Here is a 20,513-nt window from a genome sequence, read left to right on the forward strand (position 1 = left end):
CCTGGAACAGAACTGGATGTGCCAAAAGGCCTGAGGACATTTCGTTGAACTGTGGCTGGCCTAATGGGAAGCTGGCATGACCAGAAATATGAAGAGTCTTTGCTTTTGGGGTTTCGAGCTTTGAGTTGCAAAGTCAGTGGTCCGGATCAAGATCAGATGAGTCAGAAAACCATCCAAACCTTTAGCTGGGGACTGAAACCAAATCTGTGTTCTCAAACCATTCTAAATGTGTTGATCACCAGTTAGAGTCTGCTGTACAATCCAATCCAAAAGAGTGTAGTTATTTCTCTAACAGTGGATGCATTATTTGCTCATCAATGGAAAATCTAATTGTAGCATCAAAGGTCAAAAGTTGCAAGAGAAACTTGACACCTTTGAGACTATGCCAAACCTCAAGCTTTCAATAATATGCACTTTCAAGTCAAACTATCTGAGGAAAATAGAGGCTATTTGACCCAAAGTCCAGCATAAATACGCATGATTTATACTGCCCTTCAAAAATAGTGGAACTGTGTGACAGACTGTTAACAGCCTAAGCAGTTGGCCTTCTGCCCCAGGAGATGATAGCCCACCTATGGTTCAAGACATGGCAACCCCTAGTTATGGCTCCGTGAAATATGGAGATAGTGATGAAATCCGAAAAGTAAAGCCAAGGTCTTTAGCTTTATCTCTTAAATTCCCCTACTGTGACATGCTACAAAGGATTGTTGTTGTTCAGTCGTTAAGTTGTGTCTGACTCTTGTGACCCCCATGGATTGTAGCCTGCTGAGCTCCTCTGGCCATGGGGTTTCCCAGTCAAGAATACTGGAGTGGGTTGCCATTTCCTTCTCCAGGGGATCTTCCCTTTCCCAGGGATTGAACCTGCTTGGCATGTAGATTCTTTACCAATGGAACCGCCAGGGAAGCCCTTACTAAGGAATATTTAACTACAAAATTCTAAAATATCTGCTACATTTATCAAAGCTATTAATTCAATGTACATTTTTGGGGCACTCCCTGTATTCAAGGGGAAGTTTCGGGAATTTAGGATTCAGTCCAGGACTCCCCGCCCTTTTTTATCCATAATGCCTTTCTCTTTTCAAACATCCAGTGACCAGGTATCAAAAAATTCTGCTAGGTTTGGGGCAGGAAATCCTCCTTGAGCCCCTCAGGTCCCACCTGGGTGTAAACAGATTCATCAGCCAATAATGTAGAGGGGAAAATCCTTTAAGAATGATGAGCGCAGTCCTTAGGGATATCCTTAACAATCATGCTCCAGCTTTAAGTCCCTGAAAAAAGACTTTTGGTTGTAACCGAGAATGCCAACAATAAATCTAGATCCCAAAGACACCACTCCACAATGCTGCATCCTTACTGGAATTGAAAATTTGCGAGGAAATCACTGCACATCAGAGCTGATAAAGAGGCCAACTATTCATAACAAAGGTGGCTTAATGCCAATCACACAGCTCAGAAATATGTGGTGGTGGTGATTTAGTCACTAAGTCATGTCTGACTCTTGCGACCCCATGGACTGTAGCCCACCAGGTTCCTCTGTCCATGGTCTTTCCCAGGCAAGAACACCAAAGTGGGTTGCCATGCCCTCCTCCAGGGGATCTTCCTGACCCATGGATAGAATGTATGCTTCCTGCATTGCAGACAGGCAGATTCTTTACCGACGAGCAACCAATGAAGCCCCAATTTCCCTCTTAATTTTTGTAAATCAACTCCCAGGAGAGGAGCTGGGTATGTTTGTAGACTCAGTCACCTCCATTGGTAAGCCACCTTTCTAGTGAAGAGCACTTTCATAAGTGTTTATTCATCTGGCCCTCAGAGTCACCCTGAGTAGCTGATGCCTTTCTATAATGTGACCTGGCTAGTATGTGCAGGGTTGAGATGAGAACTCTCTTATACCATGATCCCAGGCAACAAAAGGCAGCTATTCCTCACTTAAAAAGTGTTAGAAATCTTTTTTCTTTAATTCCTAGGAATGGATCATCTCTCTAAACTGCCTTCTGTTTTATATAATTTGATAGCATGCCTCATGGTGTTTTAGACTCTCCACAGTCTAGCAGCCCTGCAGAAGGAAATGGCACTCAGATTTAAGAGGACAGAAGGTTCTAGAGGAATTCTAGGTCCCTGAGCTCTCCTCAACAGGTACCCTAAGCTGCCCTAAAAACAGTTCCATAGTTTTAGGATGGGAAAGATAATAATTCATGGAGATGGTTAATTTTAAATTATTTTCACTCTAGATTTTATCTTGGTTCCAGTTGGTGACTATCCCAGCTGCCATTAACATGGAAAGTGACCAGCCCAGAGAGACAGGAACCGAGCATTTTATGAATATCTTTTGTGTACAAATAGTTCACCTCTTTGGGAATTTTCTAAGCCTGTGGACTCTCCATTATTCAAAGGCAGCATTTGATTTTTACTCTCCCTGAGGTTCCCCGCTATGGGTCCTGGCATTCCTCTTCCTTGTAAAGGTCAGGATAAGAGGGAAGAGGAAAAAGTAGAGAGACATTCAAAACTTTATCTGGGATTTCACCGGCAGTCCAGTGGTCAGGACTTCTCACTTCCACTGCAGGGAGCATGCGTTAAATTCCTAGTCAAAGAATTAAGATCCCACATGCCGTTAAATTCCTAGTCAAAGAATTAAGATCCCACATGCCGCACGGCACAGCCAAAACAACAAACAGAAAAGCCTCCAAGCTATTTATCTGTTCATATTAACAATGGGATGTATACATTGGCAAAGAAAAGTGGGCAAGAGAAAGCAAAACTAATAACAGACAAGAAAGCCAATTATCCAATAGGGAGTGAGATTTGCTTCAGAGGACAAGGATCTCTCAGACCCACAGTCTTAAGGACCAACACACTGTGGGAGGAGGGCACTGTAGAAAAACGCTGAAAGCGATATGGCAGGCACCACTGGAGTTGAAACTGCATCCTCTGCCGCCAAAGAAACACAAGTCACTGACAGGAACCAAGTGGAGAGTGACAGGCATGTTTTGCAGTAGCAGAAGAAACAAGAAGAGGCACTTGTATGAGTTTTCATGTTATTTTAGTGAAGTCACAACAGGACAGCTTCTCTTCTGCAAGCTTGCCCAGAACAGCTTTTTAAAGGGGGGGGTGGTGCATGAACTGTATGAGTTTGCTACTAGATTCTGAGGTCGGAACCTTAATTAGAGTCACGACTATATTATACATCTGTTTGTGTAACTGTTCAATTAGGAGTGTAATAGCTGGGACAGAGATCTTAATGAGCTTCTAGTGTCGTGATGCCTCAAAACTGCCTCTTTTTTTTTTTGGTTATTGTTATTATTAAGCATTCATACAGGCTTTTTCCACTCTGCAGTCCAATTATACTGCTTCTCCCTTCAGACAGCTTTTAATGCAAGGCTAAGTTTTTGTAGGTCGATGACTGGGCATTAATGACAGTTAGCTTTCCCCGCATCGTCTTCATGGTGAGTTTGTCAACAGCTCCTTAGATCTACCCTTTGGTCAATGGAAACCTCTGGGAACGTTGGGTCATAGGGTGAATTTTTTTTGAGAAAACTGGTTCCGAAAGACCAAGTGACCTCCCTGATATGGTACAGACAGTGACAGAACCAGGGCTGATATCTGACTCGCCAGGAGCAAAACAATCAAAACACAGGTACACATCACAGTGAGGTCATCTTACGGCTACAATATAGGCAAGCAACCCAAAGGGGTAATTTATCAAAAAAGAAAAAAAAAAAAAAGCAGAAGAATTCCCTTCCAAAGATGTTGTTTTGTTGGTCTTAACTCAATAGGTGTCAATACTGAATTTTTCTCTCCTCTTCACTACTTAGACTTGAGAACAGTTAAAGAGGATAGTTACATTTTGAGTTAAACAAAAGAAGCAGTACTCAAACATATGCTGATTTAAGCAAATACAGTCTATGAAATCTGTACTCATTAAACTTCACAGATGGGGATGAGGTTTTTTTTGTTTGTTTTAGGAAATGATTCTCTGCCTTAGTTTCCTTATATGTAAAACTGGCATAATAACGCAACTTCATTACTGGATTACTGGGAAGATTAAATAAAATAATAACAGTTAAACTGTTTAAGATACTACCTGGCAGTCAGTCGCAATCAATGTGAGCCCCTTTGTTTTCTTCTTTTCATTATCACAAAAGGATAGCCAGAAGGTTCTGCATGCCAACCAATCAGAATCAGTTTTGTATTTGTAGGAGGAGGTAGAGAGAAATGGGTGGCAAGCTAGGGGCGGTGCATGTGCTAGTATTTTTGCTGCTGCTGCTAAGTCACTTCAGTCATGTCCGACTCTGTGCGACCCCAGACACGGCAGCCCACCAGGCTCCCCTGTCCCTGGGATTCTCCAGGCAAGAACACTGGAGTGGGTTGCCATTTCTTAGACGATTAAAAAAAAAAAATTTATACCAGAGTTTATAAAGATGACTGTTGAGAAAAAAACAATGATCCTATTATAAGTTAATAAAGCAATTCATTTATGATGGGTTATTCAGTGCTTGAAGAATGAATTTCTCTCAAATATTCTCTTCAAAATCCATTTATTGCCCAAGATAAATTGAAGGATAGTGTCACATTTTGAAAAATGTTATTTTATTGGCCATAATTTTTCATGGTTCCAATGGGGACCTGGTGACAGCCCAACACAGCAAGTGTCCTTCATGTTGCCAACCTTTCTTTTTCTATAAAGCTGAATTGTCCTGGGACCACTCAAAATGTGATTTATTTGTCCCTGGGCCAGTAGAAGGTTCCATGTAGGTGAAAATGGATGTTTGGATAGTCGGAGAGAAATGGAATTGAGACCCGCAGGTTGCTTTACTCAGTGGAAAGAGGTAAGTAACTTAGGAACACCAGACCACTGCACATTCTGACTACCTGGAGTTCTGAATGATCCATGTGCCTTGGAGATCCACATGGACTTATATGTGATCTATCAGGAAGGAAGGAAGCAGGGCACAATGAGAGCATCCTGGCACTAGGCCTTGTGCTTGTATTTGGTATGCATTTACTCACTCAGTAATTGCAACAGTCTAGTGAAGCCTAGGGTTACTGAGGCTAGAACATGTGTTCAAAGTCACAGACCATCAAGTACCGCCAGCACAGGGTTTGTCCCAAATTTGGGCTTGTTCAAAACGATCATTATACTAAGTGAAGACAGGAAAGAACAACAAGTATCATATGATATCTCTTAAAGGTAGAATCTAAAATAGGACACAAATGAACTTATCTAGGATATAGAAGCAGACTCACAGACATAGAGAACAGATTTGTGGTTGCCAAGGGGGGCAGGAATAGTGGAGGGATGGATTAGGAGTTTGGAATTAGCAGTGCAAACCACTGTATATAGAATGGATAAACAACAAGGCCCTGCTGTATAGCACAAGGAATTGTATTCATTATTCTATGATAAGAACCTCCTTGGTGGCTCAGTGGTAAAGAATCCAGCTGCCAAAGTAGGAGAGATGGGTTTGATCCCCGATCCAGGACGATCCCACATGCCGCAGAGCAACTGAGCTGGTTTACCACATATATTTAGCCTGTGCTCTAGAGCCCAGGTGCAGCAACTACAGAGCCCACATGCCCTAGAGCCTGCACTTTGCAACAAAAGAAGCCACTGCAATGAGAAGCCTGCATACCCTAACTAGAGAGTAGCCCCTACTCGCCACAGCTAGAGGAAAGCCCTCACAGCAATGAAGACCCAGCACAGCCAAAAATAAATAAATAAATGAAGTATTTTTTAAAAATCCTATGATAAACTACCATGGAAAAGAATATGAAAAATAGAGTATATGTGTATAACTGAGTCGCTTTGCTGTACATCCAAAATTAACACATCATAAATCAACTATACTTCAATAAAATAAATTATTTTAAAAAAGGACCACGATGCTACCATTACTGTGGACACTTTGCCTTATCTCATCCCTTCCTTTGGGAACAATATGAAGCATCCACCTTCACAATGAATTTGCTGTTGTGGGGAGAAAACAAGAGGCTAGAGAAACTCAGCATAAAATGAATGGAGGTATGTTTCAATCTTAGTTTTACTACTGCCTGGTCCAGTGCTTTTTCCACCACACTTCGGTCTCAGAGATGAGGAAGGAAGATGTCAGACAGACCTGATGAACCCTGTACCGGGCTAGTTGTCAGAGAAACTGGGTTCCAGCCAGTCTGTAAAGGTGCAACCTGGCCCTCCACTTCCTCACACCTCTGTTTCCTCACCTGTCAAGTGAGGAGGTTGAATGAGATGATTTCCAAGGTCTCTTTCAGCTGGAATATCCCATTATTCTATTATCTTTGTGCTCTTTGAAGCTGGTAGCCCTGGGCTTATGAATATTAACTGGGGCAAACAAGTGAAATTACTTTATGAAAACAGAGCTGTGATTGCTGCTTGGAGCCAAATTTGCCTTAGGAGACTCACTCTAAGCATTGGTAATGGGACTCCTGATGCCTCCTTGGCCGCAGCCTACAAATGCCCTGCAGTTTCACTTCTCAGTTGGTGCCAAGGGTGAGTATCCTCCATGGACACATGAAAGTGAAGCACAACACAGTTTAAGTAAAGAAATAAATCAGCCACGTTCAGCCTGACTCATCTTTCATCCATCTTCTTTCCAATCCTTGTTCAGTCCAGCTCGGTGCAAAGGCCAATCCACTGCATCCCTTTAAGGCTCAGTCCTCAGTGATAAGTTGTCTTTCTGAACCTTAAGAGATACCGGCTCTCTACACTCTAAACATTTATAGTCTAGGACTCAGACATCTCTATATGTTTCAAAATCTGAGATTTATAATGAAGATCCTTTTTGACATAGATAATATTTCATGTTCTTGGACAGGGGAAGGGGAGGGGTGAGGTGAAATGGACTGAAGGCCACAGGCTATACACATGACCTTTACTGCCCTGTTTGCCACATTTATTTTAATATTCTACTCTTGGGTTTTAACAAAGGATGCTGCAAAAATGACCACATGAAATATATTAATGCATATCCTATAGAAATTCTGCTGAGAAGTTAAGTCAGTTCTCTCAGTGCTTCCTAGGTGAAATCCTAGGAGCTAGATTTCTTTCACTATTTAATTTCAGGAATACAATTGGGATACAATACTATCCCTATTCAATGATTATTTTGTTAATAAATTGGGATACAATACTATGCCAATTCAATGATTATTTTGTTAATAAAAGTTGTGAATTGACAAGAGTGTCTTTCCTTTTGTTTTGGTTGCCAAGAAGTCCAGGTCAAATAGGAAATGAACTGGAATCATCGTTTTTGTTCCATGTGATCTGTATAGTATATTCTTAACTTGGTCATGATAGCTTTCAATTTTATTTGTACTAGCTCTGATTTCTTTTATATTTTGCTACAGCTGTATATCAGGAGTTTCCTTTTAAGTTTTCTCCAATATTCCCTAAAATGAAGTAAAATATAAATAAATATATAAATAAAACCCACTGCTTCTTTGACTCTGAAATTCATTTAGGCATCATGCCTGAAATTCAGCAAATACTCAGTAAAAACATACTGCTTGATTTATGGGGAGACACAGCTCATAAAAAGTACTTTCTGAGAGACAGAGCTGCTTAGAGAAGAGATGCATGGTTCCTGCCACTGAAAGTGTCTGTGAAAAAACTGGGTAAGTGCTTCAGCCAGCTGACTGAGCTCCAGTATCTATCTATCAAGTGGGAATAATAGTATCTCCCTTTGAGGTTGTTGTGAATAGTGTATGAGTTAGTGCATGTCAAGCACTCTAGCTCTTAGCACAGTGTCTGACACACAGCGAGCCCTTGAAAAAAGCAGCAGTTATTATTAAAGAGGACTCATGCACCGAAAGCCGTTTCATTAGCCTACGTTCACTTCCAAACCCAACCATTCTGTTGGATTAGCAAGCTTGCAGTCATCAGAAGAAGCTTAGACATGGAGTCATGGACCAACCCTGCCAGTGTGGCTACTGTGAGGATTTCCACAGCAGATGAGGGGCTGGAGGAAGGGCTGGATGAGGTACTTTTAGGCTTCTTTCCAATCCAAAGTTCATGATACTCAGATTTCAAATCTGTTCATTCAGAGGCAGTGTAAGGGCATTGGGAAAAGAAAAAAAAAGGATTCTGGGGTCATTTTATAAGGCATTCTTTCTTCTTTCATGTGTAAATTTCATTTGGGACCTTATCAATTGGATATGAAAGCATTTTCCAGGGAAAAATACCCAGGAAGAAAAGAGTGGAGGAAACGTCGGACAGTGCTTCATGCCTTGCTGTCTAACTGTAAGGGAAGAGCTGTTTTCTCCGTGGCCTGCCACACACAGGCTGGCAACCCGATTATTTCTGGGAAGGCACAGACCCCATGCTTCAACCTATGAAGCCGTCTGGATGCATGCCGAGCATGATGGACGTTCCAATTTCATTACTGCCAGCCTCACACTGCATCGCCCCATTATGCAACCCCGTTATTGTACAGTCAAAGTTTCCCCCACTATGTGAAAGTAGTGTTCCTATGAAACCTTTAGAAAACTGAAATGATGTAAAGCGAAGAAGCAATCACCTTAGGATGCATCTTGCTAATGAGAAGGGAAAATAAATCAAGGGGAAGCACAGATGCTCACAGCTAGAAGCTCTGGTAGTCTGATGCTAAGATGCTGAGTATGCATGTGTCATACTCAGTTATGTCCTACGGACTGTGTAGCCCATCAGGCTCCCCAGTCCATGTAGTTTTCCAGGCAAGAATAGTGGAGCAGGTTGCCATTTCCTTCTCTAGGGGATCTTCCCAACCCTGGGACTGAACCCACATCTCTTGTGTCTCCTGCATTGGCAGGTGGGTTCTTTACCAGCTGAGCCACCAGGGGAAGCCCAAGATGCTGAGTATAGTTCCTGGGGAAGGAGCTTAGTGGGGCCACCCTTGGTGCTCAGGGGTACACACTACCTCTGTAAGATCCACTGCAAAACAAACACGGAACATAGTTTTTCACTTTTCACCCTTTTCTCTAATAGTGAAAATCCTCTTTGGATTTCTTCTGGCTAGTGGATACAGGTCTTATGTAAAAATTAACTGGCAGAAGCTGAATTTTTGAAAAGCAGGGGATACCTGGATTTTGATGGTGGTATCCTTCAGAAAATGTACCACATCTAAGAAAAAGAACTCAAATGCTCAGTTCCCAGCATTTTGGCTGAAATGACCATGAAATGGCAGGGTACCAATGCAACCATGGTAACCGTTTCCCACTGACCTTTGTCTAAGAAGTTGTCAGGTAGCTGAATGGGGGAGAATGAATTGATGGGGAATTCTCCAGAGATGCAAAAGCCAGGCACTGATTTCATGATTTTAAAGATAGATTTTTCTTTTCCATTGAAAGCCCAGAAGGAGTGTCTGTTTTAGAGGTTGGAACTATAGGGGTCATCCCAGTAGCACACAATGTAGATGGTCCAAATGTACCTGCATCTAAATGGGCAAGAAATGGCAATCCCAGGCATGAAGGATGGCTTTGAATTTCATACTCCCTGCTCAGTCAGTCCTTTGGTTGGAAACAGGACTGGCAATTTCTTGTTGGTAGAGCTTCTTGAAATATGAATGGGCAGGTCTGATGACAAACTTTGTCCAACCACATGATAGGTGCTATAAATAATTGTTAAAAGTCTCAAACTACTTCACCTGATCCAGGTTAGGGCTCTCCAAAAGCTCTTATAAAGGAGATTCTCCAGTCTTCAGATGGAGGTAAGCGAGGCTGGGAATAAATCTCAAAGGATAAGCAGGAAACTCTTAGTTACCCCTCTCTTTGAAAACCCACAAAATGGATAAGAAGTTGCATAGGTGACCCTGACCCATGGAGAGTGCTGGTCCTGACAGCGTATCATCCTCCCCTGGGCCCCTCTGGCTTTTGAGTATGTTGTCTTTCCACCCCCTCCTTCCGTGCTCCCCTCCCCACAACCTGGAGAGTGGAGACAACTCAGCTAGGCCACAGTGTTGGACTCAGAGCTCTGAGTCATGGCAAGACAAAATGACTTTAGGACACTCTATCATTCTTCCTCGGCCTATTTATCTTTTCTTACCTGCTGCTGAACACTCATCATGGTTGATTAGGCCAAAGAAAAGATCTCTCGGAAGTGATTTTTGCAACTATGGCATTAGAATTCAATCACACCTCTGGCCAGGATTTCTTATTATTCATGATTTCACTCATAAGGTGATGAGTAAGGCTAGGGTTATTCTGTTATCAGCAGAACTGGCTACAGAAACCAGGTGCTATTTAGTTAGATATTTATTGAATGGCTGTTATGTGCAAAGCAGTATGCTAAGCACTGTGGGGATATACAAAGGTGAGTTAAACATAAATCCTGTGCGCAAATTAATTGTACTAAGTGAGGAGGAATTAGCTGCCTACTTATATAACTGGAGAGAGAAGTGCATCTAAGAGCCACAGGCAGAGATCTGGGGGATGTTAGAGGAGGCAATGATGAGTTTTTTCTTTACAGGGATCCCCAGCTTGCATAAAAGAGGGAGCTCAGATGCTGGTCCTTGATGAATCAAAAGAACCTGGACGTGCGATGTGGGAAGGTGGTGGTGGTGGTACAGTGGCAGCAATCATGGGAGCAGAGGGATCTTCTGCCAGGAAATGTCAGTGTCCCAAAGGCGAAAAATATTCTTTACTGCTGCATGAGGCAGGCAGTTGATGACTGTGTGTGTGGTAATGCTCGAACACTTTTGCTTAGAGACCTGCCTGTTGTCACAAAAGCATAAGACCTGGCAATGACCTGAGTTTCCTCCTCCTCACTGAGTATTCTGGTTCTCAGTAATCATCTGCATACTGTGCTCGCTCAGTCCTCATCCACACTAGTCAGAGATGCATCATCGATACAGCAAATTATCTGTCCCTGGGACAGTAGAACGCACCTGCCTCTGACCCTCGTGGGAGACACAGCCTCATGTCACTCTTTTCTAAGACAATCAATGTGCTCTTCTGCCAAGAAGTATTTTTTGAACAACTTCCTAACTCTTTCAGTTACTCCACTAGTCCTGTCAAAAGACACACCTGACTTGTTTGTCAGAAAATTTGAGATGCAGAGACTCTACTAGCCTGTGGAAATACAGCCAGCCCCTTTCTACTCCAAAGTGAGAACTTTTGGAAGTGGCACATCAGAAGAAGCCTGGGAAGTGGTAATTAGAAGGGGCTCCAGTGCACAACAGGTCTAGGGAAGAAGACGGTTGGAGAGATTCAGGCAACAGACGTTGGGTATATTTTCCCAAATTACATTCCTGCTGCAGATCAAAGATTTTTTTTTTTTAATCAACCACACCAAAGCATACATTTGGAGGCCAAACTCTTCAAGGCACTTAAGAAGTATTTGGTAACTTTCCTGTTAAATTTGGAGTTCAGCTTACAAGCCCAAGTTGTACTACGTGACCTAGCAAAGCATTGCTTGTGGGATTAGAAGCCTGCATCTACATAAGGTTTGAAGTATTTGATGAGCACCACCTGTTTCAAGAGGTCATGGCAAGCCAAACCTATAATACCTGCCATATCACCATGTCAGGTTTTGACTCACCCAATTTTTGCCTGCCTTGCTGAAACCATTCTGCCTAGGAAAGTTCATGAAGGGAATGTAGCACCTACATCACAAACGTATTACTACATAAAAAGGATAACCTCTTCCTTCTGTAGAAGTGTCTCTCTTCAGTTTCACCAGGTTTAAAGCCTCTTATGCAGAATAGTCAGTTTCCATAAACCACAATCACATATAATTAAAAATACTAAGGATGCAATGAAGTAAATAAATGTATAAGTGCAATGAGATACCCTGTATTGGATCCTGGAATAGAAAAAGGACATTAAAAACCAAAGAAGTTCAAATCAAGTCTGGACTTTTGTTAAATAGTAATATGCCAGTGTTAATTTCTGAACTTTAACAAGTGAATCATTATTATGACGTTAACAATAGAAGAAACTAGGTGAAGGGATACAGGAACTGTCTGCAGCTCTGTGTAAATCTAAAATTATTCTAAAATGAAGTTTATTACAAAACTTGAAGGATGAACTTATACTTTGGAGACTAAGTCAGTGGCTCTGAGGGAATCTCTCAAGCAAGTGTGTGTGACAGAGCAGAGAGAACCCCAGCTTGGGAGATAGGGACTCTGTGTCAAAGGCTCGGGAATACCTATAATTAGAGTGAGGACCCTGGATCAGCCATGCGATCTCCTGTAGCAGTCACCTCTGAGAGGTTCTGCATCTGCCACAGGAGCGTTATGAGGACCAAATGCAATGATGCTTCAGAGAATTCACTGAAAACCTAAAACCACAACAGACTGGAAAGGTAGTCTGAACAAGCCACTGTGCACATTTAGAGACACGATGGGAAAACGTATAGAGAGGAAACTGTTTGATCTCAACTCTGGAAGCTGTACAAGAGCAAGTTTTCAAATGGTCCCCAAGAGAAGACACCAGAGTGGCTTCAAGGCGCACAGAGGGGATTCAGCGGCCAAGGGCAAAGCAGGGCAGCGACAGCAGCAAAGGTTTTCTTTACCAGCTCCTAGAAGCTCTGAGAACCCAGAGTGAAATCACCCCACTATCTAGTGATGAAAGAGGTGGTTCCTTCACAGGCAGAGGGACTCCTGCTGCCCCAAACTCTAGCAGCACTGCTTGCTGAACTGTCATTCCAACAAGTCAGTTCGTTCCCTCTGGCAGGACATCCGGTCATTCTTTCAGGGTGCCCCCCACCTGGTCTGTCAAGTTGCAACTGCTTCGCAAGACCCGAAGGTCCTTCTCCCCTGCTCATCTCCTGTTCTCTCCTCCTCACACCCAGCCATTATCTCCCATTTGCTGTTTCTCAAGTGTTCAATGCTATATGCCCTTCACCTGCTATCCTTTTCCCTGGAATGCCCTTCTCCACTTTCTCATAAGAATACCCGTCATCTTTTCTTTCTTTTCCATCTTTCATAATCCTTTATTTGTGGTCTCCTAGGCTTTTCCATTTTCCTATTTCAGGTTTCACATCAAGTGTCAAGTCCTAAAAGTTTCTTCTCTGATTTTTCCCCTTCTCCAACATCTGCTGGTGCTTCCTCCTAATCTTTGATTAAACTATTCATCCAATTTTCTCACTGTCTTCCAACCATCTTTCACACCATTGTGCAATCTTCTATGGGTAAAGGATCTGTGTGTTTCTAGTGTCCTAATCATTTAGCCACATATTCAGCACAAACTAGGTTAGAGGGATAAATATATCAGTGAATAAACTGGTCAAGTCACTTAGATCTATTCTCTAGAATAACTGCACACATTTTTAAGGCCAGGAGAACTTGGTATTGAATGTTACATGTTATTTCTACTGGAATAATTTCCAAATATGCTCATGCGACCAGCAATGAGCTGATAAAGTTCAGATATACTAACACTGTGTTCAGAGCATTTCGCTGAATGACATGAGAATGACAACATTTTATGACTAAGTACCAGATAATAAAAGGAAATTAATTAATCCACTGCAAAGATAAATGACTGTAAGGACTGGGCAGGGGGTGGGGAAGAAAGCCACCGTAGCTATTATGTTTCTAAGTTTGCTCTGGAATGTAAAGTACCTTCCACTGAACAACTCCCACCTCCAATTAGCTGTATTAGCTCTGTTAAACCTACAACTAGAGATACCAACTGCTGTTGGAAACATCCCTAAATAATACATTCTGGAGCAAAACAAACAAACAAACACATTTTGCAGGTAATTGACAAGTGTAAAAAACCAGGGAATTTATCTTTTGCAGAGTAATTCACAAAAGAAGGGGTAAATATAAAATGCAAAGAAGTCTATTTATTCTAGACATATTACTCACCAATTAGCTTTACAGGGATTCAAAACAAACTAGTTTTCAATGTCAGTGGTAAGCAATGCTAATTTTAGCAAGCCAAAGCATCAGGTCCTGAAGTAGAGGTGGTAGAAAAACCTAAACCAACTGCTTATTTTACATCTAGAGTTTCCCAGCCTTCAGTAAATACTCAGCAAAATTGATAAAAAAAACTCATCTTATGAGTTCACTACTCATAAAATTCATATATTTGAATATTAAATTTTATAGGTTTTAGTCTTTAGGGGATAACATATGAAAATTCGGTTTATTTGCAGACTGAAGCTGTGTCTAGGGCAAAGTAGAAGTTACAAACAAAAGATTTTACCTTATTTGTTTTCAAAACTATTTATCAAGCACCTACTATGTATCAAGCATTGTTCTAGCTGCTGGGAATACAGCAGTCCCCAGCTTTATAGACTTTCATTCCAGTATAAGGTTCAGCCAAATTCTCTGTAAAGGGTCAGAAGAGTAAATATTTTGAATTTGCACCCAGACTCTCTTCTGCAATACTCAAATACATGCCATTGCAGTACCCAAGCGGCCATAGACAATATGTAAATGAGTGAATGTGGATGTGCTCCAATAAAACTTTATTCATACAGACAGGCAGGGGGCCTGATTTGGCCTGTGGGCTGTAGTTTACAACTTTTGTTCCAGTTTGTGAAATTGCTTATAAATCACTGAAACTAAACAGCATTACAGACTCCATGGAACGATTTATAGAATTATAGAAATTTAGACTTCAAAAGGAATATTCACTTATCCTAAGCTTCATTTCTTCTCATGCGGTAGCATCATGGCTAAGTGTGGGGTCTTTGGGGTCAGCCTGCCAGTGTTCAAATCCTGTCTTTTCCATTTACCAGAGGTGATTTAACTCCTCTGGGCCTCATTTTTTCTCACTGGTAAAAGGAAAAGGAGAATAACACCTACATCTCAGGAGGCTCTTGAGAAGATCCAGGGAAACATTTACATGAGCACATGACTCACAAGAAACTAACAACAAAGTCTAGTTATTCAACAGAACAACAGTGGCAATAATGGTAACAAAAACACTGAGTTCAGGCTGGTGACTGAGCGACTTCACTTTCACTTTCAGGCTGGTGACATGACTTGCAAAACGTCCCATAGTGAGTATCACAGTCCCAGTGGAAATCCAGGCACTATTTCTCCAAAGTTAAGACCCTACCTAAAACCACACTATCCATGAGTAATGAAAACTGGAAATGCTACAGATGGTAGCAGAACTCACTCAGGTCAATTTCCATTTAATTTTAAGGCTTCCCTCTGATATATAGAGAAGGATTTGGGGGAAATAGGCCCAACCCAAACCTTTGTGTTAGAAAATCAATACTGCCATCAATACATCCAATGGTGACACTACCAGTGGAAATTACCCATGGCCATTCAGAGGATGAACTCTGCAGTAGAGGCCTAAGGTGGGCAAGAGAACCCAATTCCTCGAATTGCACAAATAAAGCCAGGCCTTCAGCAGATTTACTGTGGACCAGAATGCCAGATGAGGTTAAATGTTTTGGCTTCTTCCACCTGGTGGCATGCTTCAGGAGACCATCCAAGGAGCCCTTCAAAATATTACTTTTCATGATAATTATTTTCAACCTTTTGCTTGTTTCATTTAAAGATCAGATTCTCCAAAAGCTCCTTTGAACACCACAGCGGTTCAGTGTATTTAATGTAAGCTATCCTCAGGGAAAGAAAAAAACCTAGAGCTCTGAGAGCCAAGGTTTTTGTACCACTATACCCTTCTGAAGGCCCACGTATTTCTACTATTTCAAATAAATCAGCCACAACAGCATAAATATTCTCTCAAGGAACTTTAATTAATTGTGAATGTGACAGTTAGAATACAGAAAATTAACTTCCTGAGGTTGGTGCACACACAAAAAAGTGTTTTTTTCTGAGGTTGCTGCTTTCTGGGATCTATCATTTGTGGGTTCTGACAGGAAGTAGAAGGGCTAGAAGACCACCGCACTTTTAGAGTTGGTAGCATGATCTTTTTGACAAATGATTTTGCTGACTTGAGACATCTGGGCCATATTGGGTTTTATTCGATTTTAAAGTCTTTCTTCCCAGGCCAAAGACAATGTTCTCTTTGGAAGTCCTCCACATCACTGCCCTGGTGCCCCTACATACCATCCTCTCATCTATTTTTAAAACATTTGTTATCAGATCGAGGCAATGTGAGAGAGTCACATGATTTCAGTCTACTTGTGACACAATATATTCTACTTGTTGAGATTTTTGTAACTTCCTTTTCTGAGATTACTTGGAAGATCCATAAATTACTATTTCTAGGAAGTTTTTAAAGAGGAACTCCATCTAGCATTTGGGATTCAAATATTCATTTGTTTAATATATACATATGAGACATCTTCTTGAGAATTATCAGGTCAATGATGTTGTAAAAACATGTTTCTTTCCTCAAGGATGAGTGAGACTGATAGATGCCTTGGTACATTCTACTTGCTAAGTGCTATTAAAGTGGTATTTATAACTCTCGGGATATTGACGAAAACCTTTTAGAAGAAATGGCATCTGAGTCAGGGTGAGAAGTAGTTCACTAGGGCAAGAAAACTGGCAAGCACCTGCCAGGCTAAGCATGCATAAACACCAATACAGACTCTAGAACCTCTTGGGACCTAATGTGGTCCTATGGTGGCTCAGAGGTTAAAGCGTCTGCCTCCAATGCAGGAGACCCGGGTTCGATCCCTGGGTCTGGAAGATCCCCTGGAGAAAGAAATGGCAACCCACTCCAGTATTCTTGCCTGGAGAATCCCATGGACGGAGAAGCCTAGTAGGTTACAGTCCATGGGGTCGCAAAGAGTCGGACACGACTGAGTGACTTCACCTCACCTCACCTCATGAACTTAAACCTTGTGTTTTTATTCACCTGCTTCATTGTGGTACACTTATCCATCTTATATATCCAAGTCTCCCCAGGGTCTAGCACAGGACTGCTATTTTGTAAGAATACAATTATGATGCAGAATGAATGAGTGTTATGACTTTTTTTGCAGGCCTTCTCCCCTGGAGATAACAAGTTCTCCAAAGACAGGGAATGGGATTCTTTTGATGTGATCTAAGATACCTAGTTGATGAGTAAAAAACAATCAAGGTTTAGACAAGGATTCTAAGCCAGTTCAACAAAGAACTGTCCTGTCAACAACAATTCTAAAACAACCGGGTATCTACATATAAAAGAATTAAGCTAGACCTCTATCTCACGCTGTGTATAAAAATTAACTCAAAATGAGTCATAGAACTAACTATAAAACCTAAAATTACAAAAATCTTAGAAGAAAATATGGGAGAAAATCTTTATGATTTTGTATTAAGCAATGGTCCCTTATATTTGATACAAAAAACCCAAATGACAAATGGAAAAAAAAAAAAAAAACACACACACACACACAGACAAAGTGGGACTCCTTCCAAACTGAAAGTATATGTGCTTCAAAGGACACAGTCAAGAAAGTGAAAGGACAACTCACTGAATGGGAGAAAATTTTGGAAAGGCATATATCAGAAAGGGATTTGTATCCACAATATATAAAGAACTCTGACAACTCTACAGTGAAAAAGCAAACAACCCAATTTAAAAATGGGCAAAAGGGCTTCCCATTTTGGCTCCATGGTAAAGAATCTGCCTGCCAATGCAGGAGACATGGGTTCGATCCCTGGTCTGGGAAGATCCCATATGCCATGGGGCAACTAAACCTGTGTGCCACAACTAAGCCCGTACACCACAATTACTGAGCCTGTTCTCTGGAGCCCAGGAGCCACAACTACTCAGCCCACATGCTGCAACTATCAAAGCCCACATGTCATAGAGCCTGTGCTTTGCAACAAGAGAAGTCACCGCAGTGAGAAGCTCACTTGCTGCAAATAGAGAAAGCCTACTCGCAGCAATGAAGACCTAGCACAGTCAATAAATTTAAAAAATTTAAAAATATATAAAAAAGATAAAAATGGGCAAAGGATTTAAACATACATTTCTCCAAAGGAGATGCACTAAGGGCCAGTAAGCACATAAAAAGACACTCAGCTTCATTAATGATTATGTAAATCAGAACCAAAATGAGATATATCTTTTGCGTTTACTAAGAGAGACTAAAATAAAAATGACAGATAGTGATAACTGTTGGAGGGGATACGGAGAAACGGAAACTCTCAAACATTTCTGCAAGATTATAAACCAGTGCATCTACTTTGGAAAACAGTGTGGCAGTTTCTCAAAATGTTAGTTACTGTGTGATCCAGCATTTTCCACTCCTAGGTGTCAAACCAAGAGAACTGAAAACACACGGCCATACAAAGAGCTTTACATCCATATTTATAGCAATTTTATTCATAATAGTAAAAAAAATGGAAATAAAACCCAAATGCCCATTAACTAATGAATAGATAAACAAAATGTGGCATATCCATCCAATGGAATATTATTAGGCAATAAAAAAGAGGGCACATGTATCACAGATAAAACTTAGAAACAGGCTCCTGAGAGAAGAGAGTCAAGGTTCCCCCTTGAGCCTCTCCTGCTCCCATTCCCATCCCTCTAGGGCGGAATGTCCTACCAATTCACTCATATGAAATGTTTAGAATAGGTAAATCCATTCAGGCAGAAAGCAGATGAGAGTAGCTGCTAGGAGCTAGAGAGAGCATGGGGAGTGACTGCTAGTTTATACTGGGCTTCTTCTGGGGAGTGATGTAAGCATTTTGAACTCATTTGATAGGATAATTGCAGTCTGACTATACCACTGAATTGCAGAATTTGTTAGGGTAAACATTTATGATATGTGATTTATATCTCAATAAAGCTGTTAGTTTTAAAAAATCATGGTAGATGTTATCCTTCATCATTACCATCACTGTTACCATGACTGTATCAAATGTCACTGGTCAGTGACTTCCTGCTAGCAGATGACTTCACAAAATAACTACTGATTAGATTTCTCTTTTGAAACTTGAGCCCACGGGAACTTTGTTTTAGAGCAGCCCATATATTCTATCTCTTTGGTATCTTTCCACAGTGCCTTGCCCAGGACTGGGCCCAGAGTAGAATTCAGTAAATATTTTCCGAAAATATATTATCAAAAAGCCAATGTCTCTTCTGAATCCAAGAAATAACCAAGAATTTTTAAAATAAAAATACCAAAGTTCACTTTTAAAATCATTTATTCATTCCAAGGTATAATAATTCATTAACAATTTGGGGTCCTACTGCCTGGTTCTTGATGCTTACTATTTTAGAAGTGCAAGTAAGATAAATAAAATCCAGCAGTCAAACTGCTAAAAGAGAGACTCCACATTTATGCTACAGAATTATGCCTGAGTGTACCCACAATTTCTTCTCTTTGTGGATAATGGTAAACTGCCTAAATCATACACTAGTCATGCTCTAATGAGACCTGATTTAGATTCATTTCTAGTCAATACAAACTAAATGTCTAAAATTCTAGAAATATCTAATAGCTCACCACAGTACACAAACTTTCAAAACAGAATCCGCTGAAGTAAGTTTGGGCTGGTGAAGAATCTAGTGTGGAGCATAAATTAAGCTAAGAAAAATTTCCCATTTTAAGGAGGACAAAGTGACTTTCTTGCACTCACCCTCTCGGGATGGGCTAGAGCTGCAGATTCAGCATGTCCGTGCTGGTGGCTGGTGTGACTCAGAAGGGAGGAAATTCAGAGCCTGGAAACTTGAGATGTGTTAAAACTGCCTTGCTCCTTCATGGGTCTGCCTGCTTGGCCTCCGGCGTCTGAGTCCTGGCCGCTCACTGAGGCCAGTCCTGATTCCTGAAAGCCCTGGCTTTGGTAGGCAGCTGTGTTCTTAGTTTCATGTGTATTCTGTTCATTTAGCTTTGTGGCTAAACCCAGAGTTCCTCTGCCTGAAATCCTGGCCCCAAAGAAGCATCAGTTATTACAGGCAGCATCACTATATTGACCTAAGTTACTGCAGTGGGTTGGTTAAAGGAAAATTTCCACTCTACAGTCCTCCCTCTAGGTATCCAGGCTGGGGCCTTGTCCTACCATCATGAGTCTTCCTTTCCTTCATTTGAGCTCCTGGGATTCCAGACTCCCCAGACCTCCACCATGGACCTACTTGCTCTTCAAGCCCCAACTCAGCCACCCATTAGCTGGAGTTGGTTTTAGAACAGGACCCAAACACCTCCAGTGATCCTTCTGGCTTTTGGAGTCATGCTCTGGGGGATCCTTAAGTCCCTCTACTGCTCAAGGTTCTGTGTGACAAGGTCAAGCTGTTCCCACGTGTTAGAAATGCATGCTTAACCTCCAGTGGTGGCGGTGGTTCAGTCGCTAAGTCGTGTCCGACTCTTTTGCGATCCCATGGACTGTAACCCACCAGGCTCCTCTGTCCATGGGATTTTCTGGGCAAGAATACTGGAGTCAGTAGCTATTCCCTTCTCCAAGGGATCTTCCTGATCCAGGGGTCGAACCCAGTTTCTTGCATTATAGGTGGATTCTTTACCAACTGAGCCAACAAGCAGCAGCAAAGAACAGTCTTCTACGTCTTGGAGTATATGATGAAGAGCAAGAGTTGTGTGGACCACAGTGCTGAGTATGCATTCTGCCTTCACTAGTTGCTGGGTGGCTTGGGAAGGTCTTTGCCTTTTTTTTTTTTTTTTTTTTTTTAAGGCTTCCTGAACTTCAGTTTGTTTATCA

The sequence above is a fragment of the Oryx dammah genome, unplaced genomic scaffold (assembly GCF_014754425.2).
Source record: "Oryx dammah isolate SB20612 unplaced genomic scaffold, SCBI_Odam_1.1 HiC_scaffold_26, whole genome shotgun sequence".
Taxonomy (NCBI): domain Eukaryota; kingdom Metazoa; phylum Chordata; class Mammalia; order Artiodactyla; family Bovidae; genus Oryx; species Oryx dammah.